General features: G+C 40.5%; 1 protein-coding gene across 6 annotated transcripts in view; it reads left to right on the forward strand.

Moving 5' to 3' along the window:
• The window catches only part of MECOM (MDS1 and EVI1 complex locus), a 333,473-nt gene that overhangs the window by 155,282 nt on the left and 154,570 nt on the right, over positions 1–23,621 (forward strand). The gene's annotated exons all lie outside the window — the stretch shown is intronic.

Raw genomic sequence — 23,621 nt, forward strand, 5'->3', positions numbered from 1 at the left:
GAAGGAGAGAAGGAAGTTTTATCTTCTTCAGTGCAGAACTGAGGGGATGTTTCAGGAATTTGTATTTCTCTCCAAAACAAAGTGGTTGTTATTTATTTAAACACCACCAAGGTAGATTTTATTTGAGCTCAGTAACACTCTGTCGAAGCAGGTAATTGCATTAAATTAACAGAGATAAAAGCTGACACCGGAGTAGATTTGTGAGATTATTAAAATATGAAGAAAAGAAATTGAGATGTGCCAAATGTCACTTTAAAAACCAAACCCGGTAAATTGAATTTAGCCATTAAGAAAGAAAACAGCAGAAAGAAAAATAAAAAATATTAAACTGAAGAGAATAATAATTGCATCTAATAGAACTGACAAACAATCATAATTCTTCCCATTAAATAAAAATGTTATAAAAAATTTATTATGAAATGCCACATTATGCAAGCCAGGATTCAAAGATGAGTTCTTTGCATTAAGTACAGTAGATGCCATTAAGGAAAACAGTCAATATGTCACTAAGCCACGGCCTGTAAAATTAAATTGATTTGGTAAATGTAAGTAAGATAGATCTGTTTGCTTTCATCATCAATTTTGAGTGGGTGAACAGGTGATGTCACCAACCTGGGAGCGATAAAGATGCAGGACCATCTGGAAAGCTTTGTGATGGATGGGCAACTGCTTTTGGATAGTGACAGTGCTGTGGTACTTTGTCACTTGGGATGCAGTACTTAATAACTTTTCAATACCATCATAATAAATTTCACTGCCTTATTAATATAGAAATGGTGAGTTATTACTGTGATGGCTATTGTAAATAACAAGAGATGCAGCTGTCAGGAGCTGATTGTTTGGACATGTTTCTTTAAGCAACACAGTTGACTTGGGATAATCAACGTATGTCTATACCAGCAGAGTTTATTGCTCTTGTCAAAAGAAAAAGTGGCATTATTCAAAAATTATATGAAGTCCATAATAAACAAGTTTAATATATTATCAGACTTTTCCTATAAGTTTCCTAACACGGAACAATAAATCACTTTTAATAATGCCTTTCCATGTACAATAATATCCTTATGCTGTAATAATGTCCTTTCCTAACTATTCACCAAACAGAACTTCTGAAAAACAGAAGGGTATCTTGCGCTCATCAGAACACTTACAAAATTAAATCTCCCTATTTCATTAAAAGGCTACTTCTGATATAAAGCTGATGGGCTCTAGCTGTGTCTTTCTTTTTTATTTTAATTGAACAGATGTAGTTAAAAGTAATCTACGACAAAGAAATACAGACAAAATTATAACCATGTGTCCCTAAACACTGGCAGGAAAGAGCATCTGTGGGTGTTTTATGAAAGCCCAGCGCTGTTCCGTGACATTGCTGCTAATGTCATCGGTCTGAGGACTGGAGAGAAACAAAATGCATAGATAGCTGTTAGCAGAAGATGAATTACCAGATCAATCATTTAGCACCATTCAGCGTATTACACCATTGTTCCCTGGGAAGATAATTAAATCAATGATGTCTTTCTTATTTGTGTAAAGAGGCACGAACTTGTAAAGAATATCCAAACCTCCTCAAACATATTATTGCTGGATTTTTTTTTTTTTGTTTAAGCCCTACTGACTTTGCCTTTCAGGCTCTAGCTTTGTCCCTCTTTTCAATTAAACGTCTCTCCACCATTTCTATGACTGCTGAAAAGAGAGCCAGCAGTCTATTAACAGGCAATAAAGTTCAGGAAGCCTAAGACTAGTTTCTTGGGTCAGAGGTGAAAATTGCATACTAAATGAAACAAAGGTGTGTCTTGATGGCTCAACAAGCAGTGGAGAGATGAGGATATATGTGGGCAGGAGGAGATGGTCATCATTAAACAGAAGCAAATGAAGGCGGGAGTTGGTGTACGGCAAAATGCTTATTAACCCAGATGAACACATGCACTTCAGAGGATACAGAGCTGAGGTTTGGCATTTAAACCACCACGTGGTTTAACCATATCATTGCAAGCTGGGCATTTGGTCTAATAAAGACATCACGAAACTTTAAAAATGAAACAAAAAGCCCAAATCTTGCTTGCTAGAAGCCTGTGGACTGGGATATGTTTGTCAGAATGGCACAAGATTATACTTACTTGGAAGTGGAAAAAAAAGAAAGCAGTAATTGGCTAATAGGGTATTTCTACCCCAGAGAGTATTAATATGGAGTTTAATTGTCGTGACAGCCCTCATGTTTCCTGGCTGAATGGTAGGTGGCACATGCAGGAGTGAGGACAGAGGTTGTCATAATCCAGCCTGATTTTATGCAATCGTGCTAACTTTGGCACATACAGTATTCATTAATTTGGAAAAAAATACAAATGTTAAGTAGCCCTTCCTTTTAAAGTCCAGACCTCACATTTAGTGTGGAAAGACGTAAAAGAGCCCACAAAAAGCATAACATTTCATCAGGTGAAGCCTATGGTGTAAGGGGGCTCTTGTGTATAGTGGGTTTCCCAAACTGTTGTTCTTAGTCTTAACTTGATGAAGTGTATTGGCAACACGCACTGAGCTGGCTCTTGATGTGCTGTGTTGGAGACCTGGTGTGGAGCTGTTCAGGATTTCCAAGAGGAACCTTCAGTGCCCTCCTATCTCCTTGAAATGGCCTCATGTGGCAAACGGGCTTTCCAAAAGTGTAGCTATTGGCTATGTGGGTATTTTATTAAAAAATAAATCTGATTATTAATGTTTTCTAAGAGATTTGTGGTCACGGTATTTCTGTTGCTTACAGCAGCAGGTATTTCAAAACCATGGCGATGATGTTGATTTTGTGTAAAAAAAAAAGTAAAACTCTCCTGGAGGGGAAAAGGGAAGTTTGGGGATGGGAAAGCTTCAGCATTACTGCATTTACAGAAAACATTCTGTAAAGCCAAATTTTAAGTAGTCATCTAGTAATAACCTCTAAATAAGCTGAAATTTGCATGTGAACGTTGAAAAGGTGATTTTTCTTGCTAGTCTTGGCATCTAGCTATATGGAATATCTATGTGTGTAGGCACTGAAGTGAGCAGTCAACAAGGAGGAGAGGAAATAATTTTTCTGTCCTTCTTTAATGCTAAAACCAGAAACAATCCTACCAAACCCTCTTGGCAGAGCAAGAAGGTGCTGATGCCCGGGGAGAGCAGTGATGTGCTGCAGTGCCTTGCCATGCCTTTTGAAATACACCTTTTCTTTTGTACAGACAACAGTATCTTACCATTTTGCCCCAGTTCAGGCTATGTGAAGAGGCCTTTTTGCTTATTTGTTTGAAGACCTGTGGTCTCAGAATGCATTTTCACCTACCTGCTGACTTCTCTTTCTTCATCACAGTTCTCCTCCTTCATAACTACTGCTGCTGTCCTCCACATCACCCCAAAACCTTGCATTCTGCTGGAATCTTTGTTAAGCCTTGTGAAAACCCCTGTAATTTCCTTCTTCCCAGCATCTTCCAAATCTTTTTTGAGTCTCATCCATCTTTGGCACTTATAACTGGCCCTCATCATCCTCATGTGACTTCTCAGCAGGTCAGTGCCATAATAGTTGCCTTTGCCTCGGGCACTGGCTGTGTACACAATTTGCTAACCAGGCTCTGATTGCCTTTTAGTGCCTGCACATATTTTAGTTTTCTGCTGTACCCTTTCCTATCTCAACTCTCCTCATGTCAACACATCAGTGTCCCTCAGTTGATTTAGGCTCGGGGTTTCCCTGCTCTTGGAGGCACAGTCTGCTCATCTCTTCCCACAAACTCTTCCCTCTATTGGCATATCACCACTTCCATCCTTGCCAAAGCAGCTCAATCCTTACCAGTACGTGGCCCTGCTATTTCCTTTCAAAAGTCGATTTTCTCAAATCATGCCCCCAGTTTGATGGCTGGCATTGTTGCCAAAAGGCAGCATCTCAGCTTCTGTCCTCAAAGCCTGTTTCCTCCCACTGATGTGAGCAAAGCTGAATAAAACATGTGCTTTAGGCTGAAATAGCGATTCCCTGATTTCACAATAGTTTAAGTAATTATTTGAAAATTATGACTTTAACAGAAGCTGCTGTGTGTGTAAAGAAACTCTCGTGGCAGGGATTTGGCTTGGAAAGGGCGACTTGTTTGACATTTGCATTCAAATACTTTTGTGCTTCTGGAGCATTTTTAAGACTGGACTATCTGCTCCCACCACCCATGGCAACAATGCACAAGTGGAAGATGAAAATTCTGGGTTTCAGCCCCAGCATTCCTGAATAAAATTTAACTGATTGCAACAGTATCATTTTGGGTGTGATTTTTAGTGGGTCTGAGTTTGAATGGGTTTTAGAATAGGTGCTTGAGCAGCTTTTGTCCCCATGCTAATGCCCCCGCAGCAGTGGGAGTCAGGAGGAGTGAAATGATGACCTGAAATAGCAGACGGCTCCAAACAGAGCTGGATTAATGTGAGATGGGGCCCTGGTCCCATCCAGCCAGGAAGCTTCAGCCAGCCTGGAGGCGCCTGTGCCATATCCCATCCAGGATCTCCCCCATCAAACCCAAGACCACCGAGCCCCCCATCCTTCCACAGCACAGAAATCCCCCAAAGGGGTCTCCAGCAACCCTGACAGGGCGATGAACTGTGTGCTGGGCCAAACATGAAATAGCAGAGGAATTAAAACCTAATTTGCCCATATTTGGACAGACTTTATATAATTTTTTTCTATGTGACAGATGCATTTGATGTGTTTGGAAAACTTGGTAGTGGCATTCCTCCTCCTGTGATATTGCTGGGATTGCTCTGTAATGCTGAAGAAGAAGAGGAAAAAAAAGCCTCAGTGTTGGGAATTATAAATAATTTGATGCAACAGGTTTAAGTTACCATTTTTGTGGTGAAAAGAAAAGCTTAGCATGATCCAGATTTTCCTTGGTTTCCTCCCATTCTGCTGAGAAGCAGAGGTATTCACATTTCTTTGTCTAACAGTTTTATAATGTCTTAAGAGATTAACAGTGAGCATGAATGAGGGGCTGAGGATTAGACGACAAAAAGCCCGAGCCGTCCACTACCTTGTTTGCACATTTTACATTTTTCAGCATTGCCGAGCGAGTATAGAAACTAAGGAAAGATAATAAGGACCAGACAAAAGTGTTTAGTGATTCAAAAAAATTCAGATGCCATGTCAGAACTGACAGAATGATGGAGCATTATGTGGCAGGACCCACTTTTTTGTCTTAGGGTAAGCTCTTGCCCTGAGTGAATGCAGATGTTATCGCAGGATCCCAGACAGACAGTCAGTGAAATGTGACAAGCTGTCAGCAAAGTTACACTACGTTGAGTTTGCTAAAATATCCCAAAGCTTTATACACGGCTTTTGATATATATATATATATAAAACTCTTAGCTCAATCAATTGGGAGGGGGGGAAAATCCTGATTACAGTAACCTTTCCAGTCGGGAATCCTTTGAATGGCTCAGACGTGGCTATAAAAGTTTTTTAAGAGTAGGGGAAAATTATCATCTGAAGTATTTGGAAGGATACGTTGGCATCAGTAGGATTTCTGAAGGCAAAGCCCAGGCATGGTAAGGCTGTTAACCACATGTCATACTGTGTCAGTCATTCCCCGAATGATTTGGATATTTACCCCTGTGAAATGCTTAGTCAAATCAGTAATAACAGCCAGCAGAAGTGAACCCTACCAGTATTCAGCTTGGCTTTCTCTTTAGCAGGGTATCAGCTTCAAAACAGGGCAGTTATAAGTAATTATAATTCCTTTACTGTTTTTTTAATCTAACCTCAAAATTAGATGCAAACAAGCTGGTAAAATTGCAAACTGGATGGTAAAAAAGAATGAAAAGTGAACTTATTAAAATACTCTTAGAAAATAAAAATATATGACAGGGCAAATCAATGCAAATGATCTGAATTCAGATGCTCTGAAGTAATAATGAGGTTCAGAAAATGACTTTTGTTTTGAGTTTTGGGTCTGCAAGAGATATTTGATTTGTAAATATTGTAACAAGATATATATGCTTTTAAAATTTTGAGTAGAAAAAGAAGGGCCCCATTCTGCATAATTCAAAATATTTAACTTTCAGGGAATGTGCAGAGAAGTGATATTATTTATATCCCAATGCACTTCCAGGACTGTGCTCGCTGTTTTCTTCTTTTAATACTTCATTATGTAGAAAATATAAATATATGCTGGGAAACTCAAATATTTTTACACATGCAATTGATTTTCACTTTTGAATTAGGACTGAGTCAGATTCAAGCTTTTAAATAATTAGAGGACAGGGAGCATAAAATACTGATGGTTTCAATTTATTTCACAGCTTTATTTTAAAGGTATATCTCCTTATACAGACGAGTAGGTTTTGATTTGAAAATGCTAAAAGTAAATTGCATATCTGTTTGGTAAGTAGTTATATGTATCACTCCCAGGAACCCCTTCATAGTCTGTATTCTTGTCTTATTACTGTTAGCTTAAGCCTAAATTTAATGAGAAGGCTGTTTATAGTGGCACAAACTAATATATTTTGCTAGAACACGAGTTGCAGTACGCTTGTTCTGCTCGAAGCAGAGCAGAATAATGCGTGTGATTTACAATCAATTTAGGTCTCCTTTGGAATAAGATGATCTTGCATTATTTGTTTCCATACACTGAAAATATTAATTTATTTCTAGAAGCAGGGGAGAAAGGGAAAAGTAGCCAGCCACAATTTAGTGCAATTTGTGTTACAACAAAATGAATTACCAGCCGACACAACAACCTCCCAGATTTGGAAAAATGGGACGCAAAGACACTGAGGAGATAACATCTCGCATGGTGTTTTTGCAAAAAAAAAAACAAAACCAAAACCAAAAACCCTGAAGTAAACAATCCACCTAAATTATGCATATGGAGGAAATGATTGAGAATATGTTTAGCTGGTAATCGCACTCATGCCGAAGTTTTAAATTTCATCTGTCTGCTCAGATCTATTGTGATCCATTAAGTGGCTTCCTTTTTTTCTGACAAATTGAATGCTGCAACTGCAAGGAGCTCTTTTGTTCTTTTAATTCAGTCAGCATGGAAATGATTTTCTCATTTCAGGCCCTTTTCTGTCCTCTCTTCATTGTGTCAATAAAATAGAGTTGTGCAGAGCTGCTCTAATCAGCTTAGAGTGCTAATTCATTGCACTGGGATGCTATCTGGGTCCGGCTACAGGTGGGCACTATAAGGGGTCAGTCTCCAGGGGAGTCTAATTGTGTCTCTCTTGGGTCTTGTTTGCAGAATAACTAAAATCTCAAACCCTGGCTTAAGAAAGGAAGGGAAAATGCACAAACACAGGCGTACAGGAGCGCGCACCGTCCCCAGATGTGCCACTCGGTCTTGAAGTTGTTTCTGTTTTGACACCAGGGAAGGGAATGCTTTAGTTTAGTGGCAAAAGATTAATAAGAAACTTTGCAGATCAGTTTTAAAATTTATGTAGGGATGGGTTCATTTTGAGATATAAGTGTGCAAGCAGCAAATGAATGCCGTGGTGCCTATGAGAGGTTTTGGGGGAATCTCACCTCTAGATTTTTAAAGGCTTTTAAAAGGTTAATGAAAAAAAGAAAATGCATTGTCAAACTAACAAATCCTCTCTGCATGTGCCAGGGGTTGTCTTGAGCAAGCTTTTTGCCAGGGTATCAGGGTACATAGGGTGTGAGGAGTCTGCCCATTGCTGAGGAGCCAAGGAAACCCTCAGGGAAGCGAGGCAGGGAACCCCTGTGCCCCTGTCCCACTCCACTGCCTGATCCCCATGGCAGCCCCTTCCTCCAGGAGTGGAGAGGCTGTACTAACAGCAGGAGGTGAGGCTTTCTGCTGGAGACTTCAGGTCTTACGTTGGGTTATGTCAGAGAACTGATTGGGAAAGACCAAGAGAGGATAAGTGTGAGGGGAATGGAAACCTCATGTTTGCCTTCTGCCCCAGTATTGCACAGTTTGGCCTCAGAACTGTCCCTGACACAAGATAAGCAGACTCTAGGCTTTGCTGCTTCAGTTTTTTAATAGAAGTATTTGTGTTTACCAACAACAACAAAAAAAAACTGAGAAAAAAGGCACTGATGGTGAGAGGGGTAGGGAATTCCCAATGGCATCTCCTGTCTCTTGCCACCTTGTCCCAGTGCAGGGGGTATGGGGGCACTTTCCCTGGGCTTTGCCCTTGTCTCTGCCAGCTCTGCACCCTCAGGGCAGCCCTGGCACCTCTTCCATCAGGGACTGAGCAGAAACAACCCAAATTTCCCAGGCAGACTTGGTAGATGCTGCCAAATATCTTCCTGAAGCAAGGCCAGCAACCCCAGAACATCTCTGCTCCCAGCACTTGCAAAGCAAGCCAACAGAGATGGGCATAGATGAATTACAGGTCTCCTACCAAAAATTTCTCATCACCTTAAAGATGGTAGAGAAGCTCTGTCACAGCTCACTGAGGAGGAAGGGCATGGCTTGTGGCAGAGCAGCCAGCGACTGCGGAAAGAAAAATGCGGTAAAAGTGGTAAAGAAAATTGAGCAAATCATAAATTTCCTTAATAGCATAGCAACAGGTAGAAGGAAGTGTATTTGGACAGCATTTTGTTTTTAAATTAGCATGGAATTTTTCCCATAGAATGCATTTCCCTTACCTGCAGTTGCTCATGTAAAAAAAGGGCACTTTTTGGAATTGAAAAAATCTCAGTCCTGAAAAAAACAAAAATGTCTCTCCTAGCCTCTTCTTCCCTCCATACAACTGAGGTTCTCACTTGTTTAAGTGTAGGAAAAGCGGATGTGTTATGCCTGTGGCACGTGGCCCTGGGGCAGGGGCAACTCCTCTCTTGGAGCACGTGGGTTTTGGGGAAAAGGGATGTGACAAAGTCTCCCGAAAGCTGGTGTGCTTTCTGCAGAGAAACGAGTGGTGGCTCAGAAACTATTTCAAAGCAAAATTGGCTCTACAGGGCATCAAAGCCTTGTCCTTGGCTACTTCCACGACTGCAGTCCTCTTTCACTCCAGACTCAACCTGATTGAGTTTGGGCAGGACTGTTCCCCACCAGTGGATTTCCTACGGGAGCGATAAGCTGTCGCTCTATTGTGGTTTTGTGGCAGAGCCGCCACCATGAAAATTAATTAACATACCTGAAGACACCCCTGAGCAGGAAATCATAGAACTGCTCTGTGATTCAGGGGTGAATAGGATCTCTCTATTATCAAAACCTCCATCAGGGAAGAGGAAATTAAGTTCCTAATTAGACAGTGTCCAAAGGAAGAAGTGAGGCATTGAAGAGATGAAGAAAATTGAGAGGTAGCTGATGCCCGTATCAGGCTAATGATAGAAAAGGAAATAGTAGAGCTTGAAAGGTCGCTGACCTTATTAGGCTCGGAGAAAAGTAGTAGATCTTCAAAAGCTTTCACCTATGATAGGTTGACAATGTGTGAAGTTCTCTAGATGGTCAGAGAGGAAAGACAGCCCAGAAAGACGATGGGAACAAATTAGGTAGATTACAGTGAACTGCATAGATACAGCATGAAAAGCATATTTAGAAAAGAGAGGAATTTGGAGGAGAAATAGCCAGAAATGTTTCATTATTTGATGAGGTCTGTTTTCGGTATGAGGACAGGATTTTCTTTCCCACTTAGTCGTTTTATTTTTTATACCATCAATTAAACTCAATAATAATCCCTCACTGGGTTTAACATTTCCCTAATGAAGTATTTACTTTCTGTTGAACTGAAATACTTCAGTGGTAGCCAATTCTGAATATTAACTTCACTGAGATGAAGATAGTGTTACTAAAAATAACTTCAGCATTAGGTTTTGAATATAAGAACATGTTCTGCATCACTTAGTGAAAGCATTGCAAATCCCTTAGTGGCAAGAGACTTTTACCTTGGAATACCAAACCTGGCCAGCTGCAAGAATTTTAAAGGCTGTTACAGGCTATTTTCTCAGTAGGTAAAAACTCCCTGGCTCTTTAAATGAGATATTACAAGAAACAAGTCCATAGCAAGTCAAATGAAATACCCTAAAGCCTGCCTCCTCCCAACCTCTCTTCCTGCAGCAGTTTTGTGCCGTCCGTAGGTGATTTCTCGGAGCCAGCAAGGCCTGATTAAAATCCTCCCTGCTGGTTCATGTACAAGTGTGGGTTTGGGTTTAGAGGTAAAGTTGCTTCTCTGTCTTTCTGGTAAATGCTTGAGTTTTCTTGTTCCGACTGCTGGTAGGAAAGGGGGAGAAGGAATGCAAAGAAGAGGAAATTAAAAATACAGCGCTGCACATTTTTCATGCAACAGGACCAGTCCGTTTACAATGTAACATAACAGCAGTTTTTCAATCAAAATAAATGAGGACAAATTCTCTGCTGGTAAAAGTAGATGTGGCACCACAACTTTTCTTTCACAAAAGCAGAGTACGATTCACTCCAACACAATAAACCCAATGTAAAGACAGACCATGAAAAAGGCTAATTTTTTTCTTTTGCTATAAAAAAAAATTTATGTCTTTTTTTTTTTTTAAATGCTATGTGAATAACAGGACTGTCTTTAAGTAAATCCTGTTGTATTCTGAAATTAAAAAACCCCTTTGCAGACAAGTGCTACCATGTGGCATTTGTCAAGTAAGGCAGAGATGCTTGCTGGATCTAAAGCTAACACTTTCCTATCATCAGAAGGAAAAACAGAAGGGAAACACTTCATTTCTTCATCTGGTGCCTGTGATTCCATTCTGCAGCAGAACTGCTTTGTAGGACCCCAGCCTGGAGTCCAGAAGTGCTGCTGGACCCAAGTCCAGAGGAGCAGCACATCCCTGCATCCCTAGGAGGGCTCTGCAGTGCTAAAGATCCCGGAGATAGAGCAGGGCTGCCATCCCTGATTAGACGTGGTTTGTAACAGTATCGTCCTGTTTTCACTCACCACGGTAGAACATTTCTACTGGGCTAACAAGGCACAGGGTAATGAGAAACATGCCAAGTTTAAGGGAAAGAGGAGTCGAACGTCCGTACAGGAAACAAATGTGATCAATTACCCCAAGTGTAGAGCTCGCAGATACCTTATCTTAAGGCTCCTTAAAATAAGAACTTGATTGTTTCCAAATGCGTCTGAGAAACCAGTGATAGAAACGTATTAATGTGAGAGACACAGGGAATTTTATCACCTCCAGAAATTGTCATTATTACTTGCTTCTAAAGATATGGAAGAATCAACACAACTGCCTAACACATGATCATAGCAATAAATCCACGACTACCTATGTATGTGCAGGCTGTGCTTTGTAGAAGCAGAGTTTCAGCATTATGTTATTACAATCATTAAACAATATTTCAAAAAGCCACCAGTATTTATCACAATGCAAAAATCCATTTTTGCAGTTTATTTTTATTTCACTGCAGTTTTTTTGGCAGCCCTGGACTTGTTTCTTTTCTTCAAATGTATTAAAAAAGTTTTCCTGGTTGATTATTCTCCTCGTAGGTGCTACACCTTCTGCATACAGCTTCTGAACTTAGGTTGACACTGGAGATGGAGATCATTGGCTGAAATTTCTGACAAACAGTGTGTTTTCTGAAGACACGTTAGCAGCAGGGAGAAATGTGCAGTGGCAGGCTCATACTGAGGTATGGCTTTGACCTAAAGATATGTGACTCTCTCCAAGGTTTATAAATCTGGAATGTTTAGGACAGGAGCATATTCTTTTTCGTGAAGCTACTGCTGTCTGTAGGGATGGCACCTGCAGATGACCACGACTCTGGAGTGAGGCAACGTTGCCACTAGTTTTAACAGGAGTAGCACCAGCCTTCTGTATTCCCACACATGATGGTATTTCGTAGGTAAACCATTTAAAAACTGGGTGCTCAGGATTGATGCACCAGTAGAAAGAATCCAGATGCAATGTTGGTGGGTTTTGTCAGCAAAGAGTCCAGATTGGATTTCAAAGGTGTCTGTTCACTTGTAAATCCACGCCTGATCCACCTTTGCATAATGAGGACTGAAATAAGGGCTAGAACATTTAAATTTTGCTAGACATCTCTTGACATCAGTGTTCCTATATGAAGGGAGTTATTGCATCCTTCAGCAGGGGCTTGGTTCCTTTAAAACGTGTTTGCCTCTCTCCTGGCGTGACAAATTTGGCATCGTCTTTAGCACATTGTTCTATTTGATATTGTTGCTTCATGTTTGAGACAAAAATTAAGTTGTTTTACCTTTCATGAACATTTACTAATTCCAAAAGAATGAAGTGTTTATTGCAAATGGTCATTTAGGTGCAGCTAAACTCCTTAGGCGTGCTTATTATAGTGGTGCATGGGGTGGGCATTTCAAGGGACACTAAAATGTTAAAAAGTTTCAGGCATTTACTTGAAACTATATTCAACACTGACCTGTTATGGATTATTAAAGTTCTTCACTTTAACCTGGACACATTAGCCAGTGCAAAAGTAATGACTGCTTTAACATCCATGTACAAAAGTGGAATTTAAGAGATTAACTTGCATTTGACCTACTTCAGCTCTCCTGGTAATGAGGGGTGCAGAGGCACAGAATTAATTTCTCTCAATTTGTGGCTCTCAGGGGTGCTGCTAAGTTTGAGAGTGCTTGAATTTTAAGAGTCTCCTGGTGTGCTGAGAAGGTTTTGTTACTGCACAGAGTTCTGTGAGCGGCAGGGACTGAAGTGCCAGTTTTATCTATTTGATTAATAGCCTAATTGAGTTCTAGTGTATCTTTGAAAGAAAAAAACATATTTTCCCTCCCACTTGAAGGGCATTTTTTCCCACATATCCCAACTCTCCTCTACCACCCAGTTACAGCTCAAAACACCCAGTGGATTGAGAAACGTCTGCTGGGCCTAACATTGTATGCAGCCCTCAAGCTGGGTTTTACATGCCAGATCTGTCTCACCTTTCCAATAATCTGGGTTTTATTCAAGATCTGCTGAGCATTTGTTGTGTGTGATATTAATAGGCTGCCTCTAGCAGGGTGTATAACTCAGGGTGATATTATTCGGACTGATGCGATTTTAAAAGCCAGCAAATGACTGTGCAATTATTACTCCAGTGCTGTGTCTTTACCTCAGTATTAATGCATCTAAAGAGATTTTTTGGCAAAACAATTTATACTCTCATGAAATTGGCTTTAACTACTGTATGTACATGTCCTTTTCTCCCCGAGTTTGAAGGGTCTGGTTTAGTTCCTTATCAATATACTACATCCCTCCTCTTCCTTTTCAAATAACTGCTGCTCAGTGGAAGCTTTCTTTGTGCAGAATCAGTACCGACGGGATGTGATTTATTCCCAGCTCACTGCAGTTTATCAAGGAAATAAACAGAGGAAGCAATAACATGTGTAGGTACCATCCTGTGGCAAATATAGGTATTGGGGAACAGAATGATAAAGATAAAAGGTTTCCAAAGTTTTCTAAATATTTTGTATAGATTTATTAAATAGATATATTGCTGCTGAGAGTTTATCCTTTCTAGAAATTTCTAACTAAAAGCTACTTCTGCCTCTCTGAGATCTCCAGTTAAATCATGGCACAGAAGAGTCTGGAAAGAGCGTGTGTTTATGCGACTATTTACCAATATACACAATATTAAGCATCTTCCACTTAACATTAAAAATGCATATTAATCATAATGAATAAAACATGCAACTTTGTGTTTCGTAACATGTATAAGGAAACCAAAAGTTGTGCCAGAAGCCTATCAACGTGTGCAATGCACTTCTACCAGAAAGGGGTTGTGTTGTGTAACGTGACCCTATCAATTTAATAGAGACTAATTGTCCTGAGATTCTTTTGTGGAAGTTCACAAAGCCTTTGCCAGGTTTCGGTGTCAGATCCTCCTCCCAAAACCTGTGAAACACAGCTTCCCTTTGGATCTATGATCTGCCAACAAAATGGTCCTAGCTGCTTCTTTTCAGCAAGCCCAGACTGAGCAGTGCTTTTACATTAAGGAAATAACTGATATTTTTATCTTCAGGTTAAGGAATTCAAGATTGCTCAGATCAGGAGGTTTTGTGCACAGAGCTCTTTATACACAGGGCTCCCTGTAATGGGATGCACACAGAAATACCTCCATGCAGTTGTTTTTGACGTGTAACTGCTGCCAGAAAGTCATGAAGCATTTTTCCTGGGTTTTTAGTGGGGGAAAAAAAAAAAAAAGAATAATCGACCATTTTAAAGTTTTGATTTTAAAACATTAGCAGTATTTCTATGATGAGTTTTTAAAACACGAATCAAGACCATCCATTTCAACTCTGGAGGATCATATCTTGCTGTGATGTGCTTTCTTGATTTTGTGGAAATCTTTCAAGATCGTGTATTAATGTTTGCTAAAAAAAATCAAACAAAAAAACCCCAAACCAAAAACCTTGAAAAATGTTGATTTTAAATGTTTCTTACTCTTCTTTCATCCGATGGAAAGCTTTAGTTGTTGCCATACATGCTTCAGTGAAAAGCAACAGCACCAGTGCCCGACCCACTGTACAGAGTTAATGTCCTGCAATTTTTCCCTGCTCCTGAGAGTCAGAGGGAGTTTCCAGCTCCACTTTTCCTAGCAGCTGCCAACGTTGTCAGCACTGATCTGTCAGAAAGGATTTTTCCTGGCAAAACTTTGAAGCTCCTTTCTGACATCCCCAACAAACTAATTGTTGTCTCCTGCCTCCAAAAGCCCTCTGAAGTCCCAACGAGTTAGTGTCTTCTCAAGAGATGAGAAAGGGGACTCACAAAATCAATTTATCAGGCTATTACGCATTGTCATCAGCCAAAACAAAAACCTGCTAAAGACAGGAGAAAAAGAAGGAGAAATGGGTCTCTGAGAAAAGGTTACAGAACATCCATCTTCTCTCCTCTTCCGATTGTTTCCTTTCTTTACCCATTTTCATACCCATTTCCCTCCACTAAAAGACACTTTATGACAAGCATTGTAATCTCTTTAGACCAGAGGGGAACCTCTTCTTTAGGACCAAATCTTTGCAAGGCGTGAGTGACAGCGGGAAGGGGTCCAATTGCCACCGAAGACACTAGGCAATAAATCATCCACCCTGGCATCAAGTGGCTGGACTAGTCCCCACTTCCCGATGGCCACCAGTGCCTGGCGGTGACAAAACAGCTATTGTCAGCACCCAGCAGCCACATTTCCTCCTTCTCCCCGCCGAGGTTTTAACTTCACCTAAGGCATAAGAAACAGATTATAGTGTCGGGAAAGAAAAAAAAAACAGGGAAAGTCTGCCATGGGCAGGAGAAGGGGCGCGTGAAAACGATGCTGTTGTGGTACTTCTGTAAATTCAAACGATAGTAGCGACTGGGGAAGTGCCATCAGGTTTTTATTGGTAATTACTGAACTGTCTTTCGAAAGCCTGCAGCCCAGACAGTGATTTTGTTGGCGTGTTTTTAAAGACTTTCCATTTCCAGGTGACCCCTGGTGCCTGTGGTTACTCTTTAACCGAGGCAAGGCAGCGCCGGGAGGTGTTCGCTGTTATAAGCACAACAGCTCTTCACCAAACAGAACAATCTTAAGGAGGAAATACTGGATGGAAAAATAAGTGCTTGTCACCCAGATACTAAGATTGGAGCGTGTTTTGGATTCTTTCAGGCCAAACCCAAAGATCTTTGCATTGTCAAGTTATCACACCAAATACCATCACGAGTTTTTTATCATTCGCGAGTAAATTGCCATAAGGGAAGCTAAAAAAATGTGTCAGGTTTGCTCCACCGAGAGGCCTGTGCAGTGCTGCTGCATAAAAGACGTTTATAGATAAGTTGTAATCAGCTCAGAGTTACATATTAACTGATGAATTATGGTAAAGAGAGGAATAAAAGACTGTGGTGGGATGAGCCTTTAGATCTGAAACCCCTCAGAAGGTCGCCAAAGGATAAGAGTAGCAGAATATTTATCACTGCTGCATTTTTATCCTTATTGATTTTCCCCTCAGTGTCATTAGGGTGTTTCCTTTAGAGAAACGAGCTAGACAACACTAACCATTTATTAATTATTGTTGATGCTGGGAAAAATGACCCGTTCTCTCCAGAATGCCCCTCAATTTGGCGCACTCGCTAAATGTAATGTAAGAGAGGAACCTGACTCTGGACATTTAAATAATGAATTAGTTAACGTGCTGTTGAATCCCCTATTCTGTTGTGGTAAGTGGAAATCTATGTGCATTTGTTTCCCAACGTGCTGTCGCTCTGTATGTCCCAGTTCTCAATTAAAAGAACCATTTTTTGGGTATGAGAATGTAATAGATATTAAAAAAAATAAATGTCTGGAGTTCTGTATTCAGGCAGACATGACTTTCATTATCATAAGAAATATAGAGATTATATCATCCTTCCAAATATCGAGTAGCCTGGGGGTGAATAGTTTTTGTTGAGTGAGTAAAACATCATTAGTTTTTTCATGATCACCATGGGAAAAGCTGACAAGTAGATTTTTCTGTTGGCTGTTGTATTTTCGTGACAATTTTGTAAGGCTGTGCTATACTGTTCTGCACATAATGAAACTCCTTCATAGTTTAGTAACAAGGAAAAATATTATTCCTTTTCTTTTTACTTGTAAATTGATTAGGCTGTGCTGAACCTAGAAAAAGTAACCAGCACTCTCTGTTTTAACATTTTGAATTATTTAATGAAAAGCCTTTAAGGTCTTTGGATTCACAGTCAAATTGCTACAGAGAGTAAATGAGATGAAGGTTTTTCTAGGCTCCATGACAGGTCTATCCCATTTCATCATCTTAACTAAAAAATAATCCTATCTAACTTGAAATCCACTGCAGCTGTAAGTAGAAAATAAATCCAAACCGCAGCTCAGACTTGTAACCTAACAGCTATCATAAATAATCAGAATCTATTTGAAGGTGGAAGATGGGACATTAGAAGCTATTTACACTACTAGAGTGATGCCATTGATCAGTAAGAGCAACCCGTAGATAAGACTCATATGATGTCATGGTTATTTATGATGGGAATTGACAGTAAAGCTACTATAGAACTTTCTTCCCGACAGCTTCATTCATTTCTGTTTGTGATGCATTTTGCTGTTAAAGAAGCAATCAATAGCAAAATTGTGGTGATAAAAGTTATTACTGGTTAAATATATGAAAAATGCGCCTGTGTGTGTATACGTACATAACGCCAACTATGAGAACATTAAAAAATTAAGTCAGCAGAATTTATTTAATATTTTTTATTACCGATGTGCAGTAAAGCCATTTATGTTCTCTGGTGGTGAGCATGTACTACAGCCCGATTTATTTTTCTAATCTCATCAAGCTTATTGTGGCCATGAGAAATGCAGTGTTGCAAAGGTTTAACACAATGTTACAGGTTCTCTGCAGTGTGCCTTGTGGCTGACAATGTGTTGGTGCAGGTCAAACAGGAGAAAAAAGCCCTTTCAGACCAGTGTCAGACTTAGAAATCTGCTGTATGTGTCCAGCATTAACTGTTTGCATCCAGCAGTTAAGAGGGTTTTAGCAGCAAGCAAAGACTGACAAAATAAAGAAGTACCCCGCACCAGGTCCAGTGTGCATGCATGAAAATACCAACTTTGTGGAATGTTTAACAGAAAAAAAAAAGGCAAGAAACCATTATTTTCTTATAAATTCTCTTTGTGGTAGATGGATAGTAAAATAAAAGTGGGACCACGGCCAACCCCAGAGCAAGGAGTCTTGTTGCTGCCTCCTCTCATGTCGTGAGTTGTTCTTCCCACAGGTGTGAGGGGGCACTGGGTGGGCACTTGCCAGAGGAGTTGGATGAGGGGGTGTCAGAGAGGTCTCCCGGAAGGACAGGGATGACCCAATTAGCATTGGAGGACACCATAGTGCTTGTCCCAGCTGCAGAGCACGTACAGGAATTAATGTTGTTTCTATTGTTTCCATCAAAGTACATATTAACTGGTGTTTTAGTTGCTAATTTTGCAGCTATTTTCAATATGTTAAAACAGTATATTGATAAAAAAGCTAGTAGGAAAAAAACTGAGTGAATAAATAGGGAAGGTTAGTTTCTACATTAGATGAAGGATCACATTAGCCTGCTGCTCGCTAAAGCTCTCAAACCAGCTTTGTGTATTTTACTTTTTATTATGTAGTTTGTACCCAAAAATTAATGTTTCATTTCCTTTTTGTAACATAAGGTTTGTGCCAAAAAAACCAAAACAACCCAGTTGATTATGTTGTCTTCATTAGATTTAAAAGATATAAAGTTGATAAAGATGATGGATACACATGTGGGAATGTAATATGCCCTACTCAGGGTGGAAACCCCAGACACTACAGAAATCAGCACCAGAGACTAAAAACTAAAATTGAAAATACACAGAAACTGTATTTAAAATCATATGAATCATTAAAAAGAAGCAGAAGAGGAGAGTGAAAAACTGGATTACCATTTTTTTTTCTGTAGTGTCCACATGGGCCATAAACTGAATAATAAATATACACAGATATTTTCAGGTCAGTGTTAGTCCAATATTAGTAGAGTCAGAATGATTGGGAGGTTCATACTGACTGGTATTTGTTTCTTAGGTTAATTCTGTCCATTGAACAACTGATAAAAATACCTACAGCATCATAATTATCATAATTGAGGCTAATTTATAAAATTCTTCAGTGAATTTATTTTCCTATCTATAGATTAAATCTATCTAAGATTTCTAACCTAAGATTTAAGCTTCTGTGATATGAATCCCTATCCTCAGAGGAACTGGCTTATCTTTTAAACAATCCAGGCTCTATTTTGTCTGGTTCCTTTATGTATATGATTGTATGCACCCAGCAGGTCAAAGGCAGTGCTTCCCCAGACTATTGTTGGTCTGGAACAATAAATATTAGACTTAATTTAAATGGGTCAGAGTTCATTCCCATCCACTGCCCATCTATATGACAAAACCGCTTGGTCAGTCACTTAATTGAGACAGAAATAGTTAATGTCAACAAACTACTAATGAAATAAAATGTATGTTTGATGGAGCTTCTTCTCAGCCATGATGTTATGCATGTGCATATGTGTCTTTCTGCTTTTTGTAGAAAACAGTGGGGTCTTTTGAGCTTTACACTTTGTACCAAGAAATGTGGTTATCCAGTTAAATAGTGATGTACCTCTTGGTGGGGTTCCTTTTTTTTTATGCGATAAAGAAATATTGCCCTTATTAATATTTCACACGATTTATAGGTAATACTACCTCTGTGACTTCACACTGTTCTTCCCAAATGGTCCCCAGGTTGTACTCAGGAAATGTTATTACAAGACTTTCTGTCGTGTTTTGTGGAAGGATGGGTTCCTGCACCTGGCCGGGAGCAGGGGGGATTGCACTGGAATTTCAGGCACCTGGCAGCACGGCTGCTCCCTTACAGCTGCTGGTTGTCATCCACAGGAGAACAGCAAACTGCTCAAATAAGTCAGGACAACTGGGTGGATCACAGACATTACGTAGGAAACAAGGCTTGCCTTCATTTCGTGGGAGCTTGTGGCTGGCGTTGTGTTAAAACCATCCCAGGGAAAAGTGATTTGGGATGGCACAAAATGTTTTCCAGTGGCAATTTGCCTAAAATGTAGTGACTGGGCAAAATGCCTAGAATTTGGAATTTTCTCCTTGGAAAATGAAGGTAGAGCTTTGCTCTCTTACAGCCCCTTCCAACTGATGTTTCCAAGGCACTTTACAGATATACTATTTCTCAGCACCAAAGTCTTGTGCATTAGCATTCACTGTATTTAACTGTATAACAGTGAAAGAAACAGAGCCATAGGGAGATTAAAATGACCATTTTCAAACTTGCTACCTAAGGGTTAGGTTTATAAACTCCATTTTTCTGCGTCTGAGCAGGCAGCCCAGTTCTCAGCGCTGCTTAGCAGCCTCCATTGACTGCAGAAATTATGGGGTGGATAAGTTTGCCTCTTTTGTTTTCAGTGTTTCAGAATGTGCTCGACTCCAGCTGTGTTAGGTATTTTTTGGGTTATTTATGCCCAACAACAGTCATATGTTAATGACCCATCTGTGCTTTGAAGCCAACATGTCTCTGAGGTGAACTGGATGAAGAAAGAGGCTGCTGGGATGTTATAGTGTTAAATGTGCACTGATTGTGTCAGAAAGAAACAGGGATACACCTTCATCCAGAGGCTGTGGTCACTGGTGAGGATGGCAGATGCAGAGCACTTTTGTGCAAGGACATGGCCAAACCTGCAGCACCAGAGTGTCCCAACCCCAAAGACTTTACTCTTGCATCCAAGATGTACAAATTATTATGTAATTATTACTTGAATTTTCTCTAGTCACTAGCAGGGCAGTTCTGTTGGATATAACCAAATCGAAAATTGGTCCAGTCATATTATTCCAAATGAATTGGAGTCGAGAGGATTTGCTGACATGTTAAAGGAAAAAAAACCCCAAAACTAACCCCCAAAATCTAATTTGCATTTGTATCAAAGTTGAGTATAGTTTATATAAGCTCATCCTTTCTAGTGAACACTTAAATCCTTCACTGGCCTGGATAATCACTTCCTTTGGAAACAAATCAGCTGCTCCTGTACGATTATAAATGTATTTTGCAACAGTTTTTAGGACAAAAACATTCTATGCCCCAGCTCCTTTGCATGTTACAGCACAAACCTTAAGCTCAGGTTTTCAGAAGTTGCCACCAAGTTCTTCCACATGATCTGTTTTCTGGCAGAGCCGAGTATCCGACTCCTGCAGGGACTGTAACCCAGAACTGCTGGGGTCAGATCACTGGCAAAGTCAGCTCATGCTGACTAGAGGCAGAAAGGCCACAAAAGGAGGGTACTTCTAAAAATGTGGCTCTTGTATTTATGTTTTTTTGTCTCTAATCAAAGGATGCAGTAGGTGCTTGGGGTGTTTGCATGATCGACTGAATTAATAACGTAGAAATTGACTGAAATATAAATTCTTAGAGATAACATGCCATGTAAGAATGGGCTCTATTCCTCCCTTTGAAGACAAATGTGTCAGAGATCCATTCAGTTTAAATGAATGCCTTTTTCACTGTTTGAAATGCTCCAGATTTCCAGTGAAGGTGAGTTTACCGTGCTAGGGCTGAGCTCAGGAGCTGTGGCCGGTGCAAGCACTGCTGAACGCACGACACATCTTACACAGCATTGACAGGCACTGGATCCAGGCACATGTGAACTACTCTGTCCCATTCTTTGAAAAACACTGTCTTTAAAAGACAGGAAAGCTCTGAAACTCTCTGAAACAGGAAAAAATGTTGCCTTTGTCAGCATTTGTTAGTAGACCTTGTTGTCTGTTTTATTGTAGCAGGTCTCTGAGCTCGCTTCATCTTTCTTTTTGGGTCAGACCTCTTAAGTTAACATCTCTAAATTACTTAGTCCCAATCTAAGTAAAGGGTTCCATGGGACCCTCTCTTCGTTTTTTTTTTTAGTTTGCCCTCAAGTTTTCTTGCTTTCTTAACTATATACATATGTTTGATTAGGAGGAACCTCAATGCGACACAGATAAACTGCAAAGATTTCTGCAGCTTGGGGAATTTGACCCAGAAGCTTATTTATCTGTGGTTGTGTCTGTTCATATCTGCTGCTCCTACAGTCAGGAATTTGCCCCTGCAAATTGGTGCTAACAAATGCAGTTGCCTCATTTGCACAAACCTGTGCATTTATCCAGATGTTGGAAACACATTTTTCTTTTAACAGAGTGTCAATGAATTATTATGATGTATTTTGACATAGTGGGGAAGGAGAATTGTTTCTTATATGAAACAATTGGGAGAGGAAAAATAAAGCCCCTGCTGCCTTCAGGATTTTTGCCATAACCAGCTACTGCTGAACTTGAGCTTGGGTTTGTTCCACTGGTTTGTTCCTGGGGCTCACTGCAGCAATGGGTTTCTGCATTTGCTCTCCATTCCTAGATGTACTGTCAGTGCAGCCTTGGTGGAGATTCAGACCCTACTCTGGTCAGATACTCCTGCCCCCAAAAGATCCTGCAATATTCTCTCAGCAGTGGAGCTCAGCCCACGCTGGACTGAGGGGATGATGACTGTGCAAACAGGGCAGAAAGAACTTAGCCATGAAACTGGGGCCAAAAACCAGATTCTTTGGACTTCTGTTTACATGTGAGAGAGGAGAAAACGATTTACAAAGACCAGAGCAGCACCTGCTGGGAATGCTGACAGCTGATCCTATACCTGGACTAAGCAATGAAAGGTAAATGCTGGAAAAAATAGTTGGAGGAGCCTGGTTGGGAGCTGGTCCTTGCTCTAAAAGGTGCTGTGAAGGCAACAGGTGTTGGCCTGCAGAACATTCCTCTCAGGGGCTGCAGGAACCTTTGCACCAGCCAACATCCTCCAGAGACCATCAGTGCACCTTCCCTTCTTCAGGAGCTGCTGCAGCTGCCTGGAAACCTGACTGAGAGCCAGAAAAGCTGATAATTGATAAAAAGGTTCTGGGTGATGCAATGTGCCTGTTTGCTGCTTTATCTCTCCAGAAGCCTGGGGTGAAGGTGGTGGCAGGTCAAGCAAGTGCAGGTTGCCACTGTCTCTGTGTCTGAGCTCAGCAAAATGATGGTGCTTAAAGGAACTTGAAGCAATTTTTAATTCTGCTCGTTCTACTCTTGAGACTAGATAATTATTTTGATACCTTACAGCATTTCCCTTCCCCCCCTGCCTCAGACTGCAGCAACCTTTTTGTGTTTGGAGAGTTTCTCACAAGGCTACACTTGCAACACTAATTTTTTTCAAATTTTCCCTTTCTCGGTTGTCCTAAATTGCAGAAATTTAGAGATTGGGAAGAATGCAAAAATCTTCTTATAGAAGATAGAACCACAATGGAAAATAATGGGTCATGTTGGAGTCCTACCAACCTTGATTGTGTCCTTTTTAGATGCATTTTAAACCATCTCTACAGTTCGTGTAAATTACATGCACAATATGGGCGTGTGAATACATTAAATACGCTTTCATAGGTTTGCCTGTCATATCATAAAAGCAGTAATAAAATACTGAGAGTATATTGTACTTATTAATGTACATTTGTAATATACAATCATTAATCACGAAATACTAATAATGGACTTTTTTTATTGTGTTGAGGCAAAACTTGCCAGCTCTGGCTGTTATGGTTGACTTTACAACTACCTGCCTGTCAGCTTTAAACTCGGTGGAGGGAATATTTCATGGGGAAAATGCAAGGTCCCTAAAACATCTGGTTGTAAACCTGCAGTAGGGTCTGAAGCAATAATAAAGCTTGTGATGGATGAGTCACGTGAAGCTTCCTTTACCAAAAAGCTGTTGCATTTCAGGCTCATTCTTCTCTAATAATAGACTTTCAGGACCTGGACAATAGCTGGAGCTTTCCCCTTATTCTTGGGGGATAAATGGCAGTGCTGGGCAGGGTGCAGCTCTGCACTGGGGCACAGGAGATGTCCTGCTTTCCCAGCCCCATGGGATGAGAGTGTCCTCATCCCCACGCTCATAGCATGGCCCTTCTCAGCTCCAGGTGAGACTGAGAGTCTACAGGAGCAGAAATCCCTCCTCCAGCTCCTCCCATACCTGCCAGCCCTTCACATCTGCTAAAGGCTTCCCTCTGTAAGAGGTCACAGACCTGCCCTACAACTTGGTGGTTGCTGCCTGTACAGAAGATTTTCCTCTGTTTCATCCTCAAGGAATGCCACAGTGCTGGAAGGTGGATGAGGATTTTCCCTTGGGTGCTACCAAGCCTCTGCTGACTCTGGTGG

Source organism: Neopelma chrysocephalum, unplaced genomic scaffold (genome assembly GCF_003984885.1).
Source record: "Neopelma chrysocephalum unplaced genomic scaffold, ASM398488v2 Primary Assembly neopelma1_69, whole genome shotgun sequence".
Taxonomy (NCBI): Eukaryota; Metazoa; Chordata; class Aves; order Passeriformes; family Pipridae; genus Neopelma; species Neopelma chrysocephalum.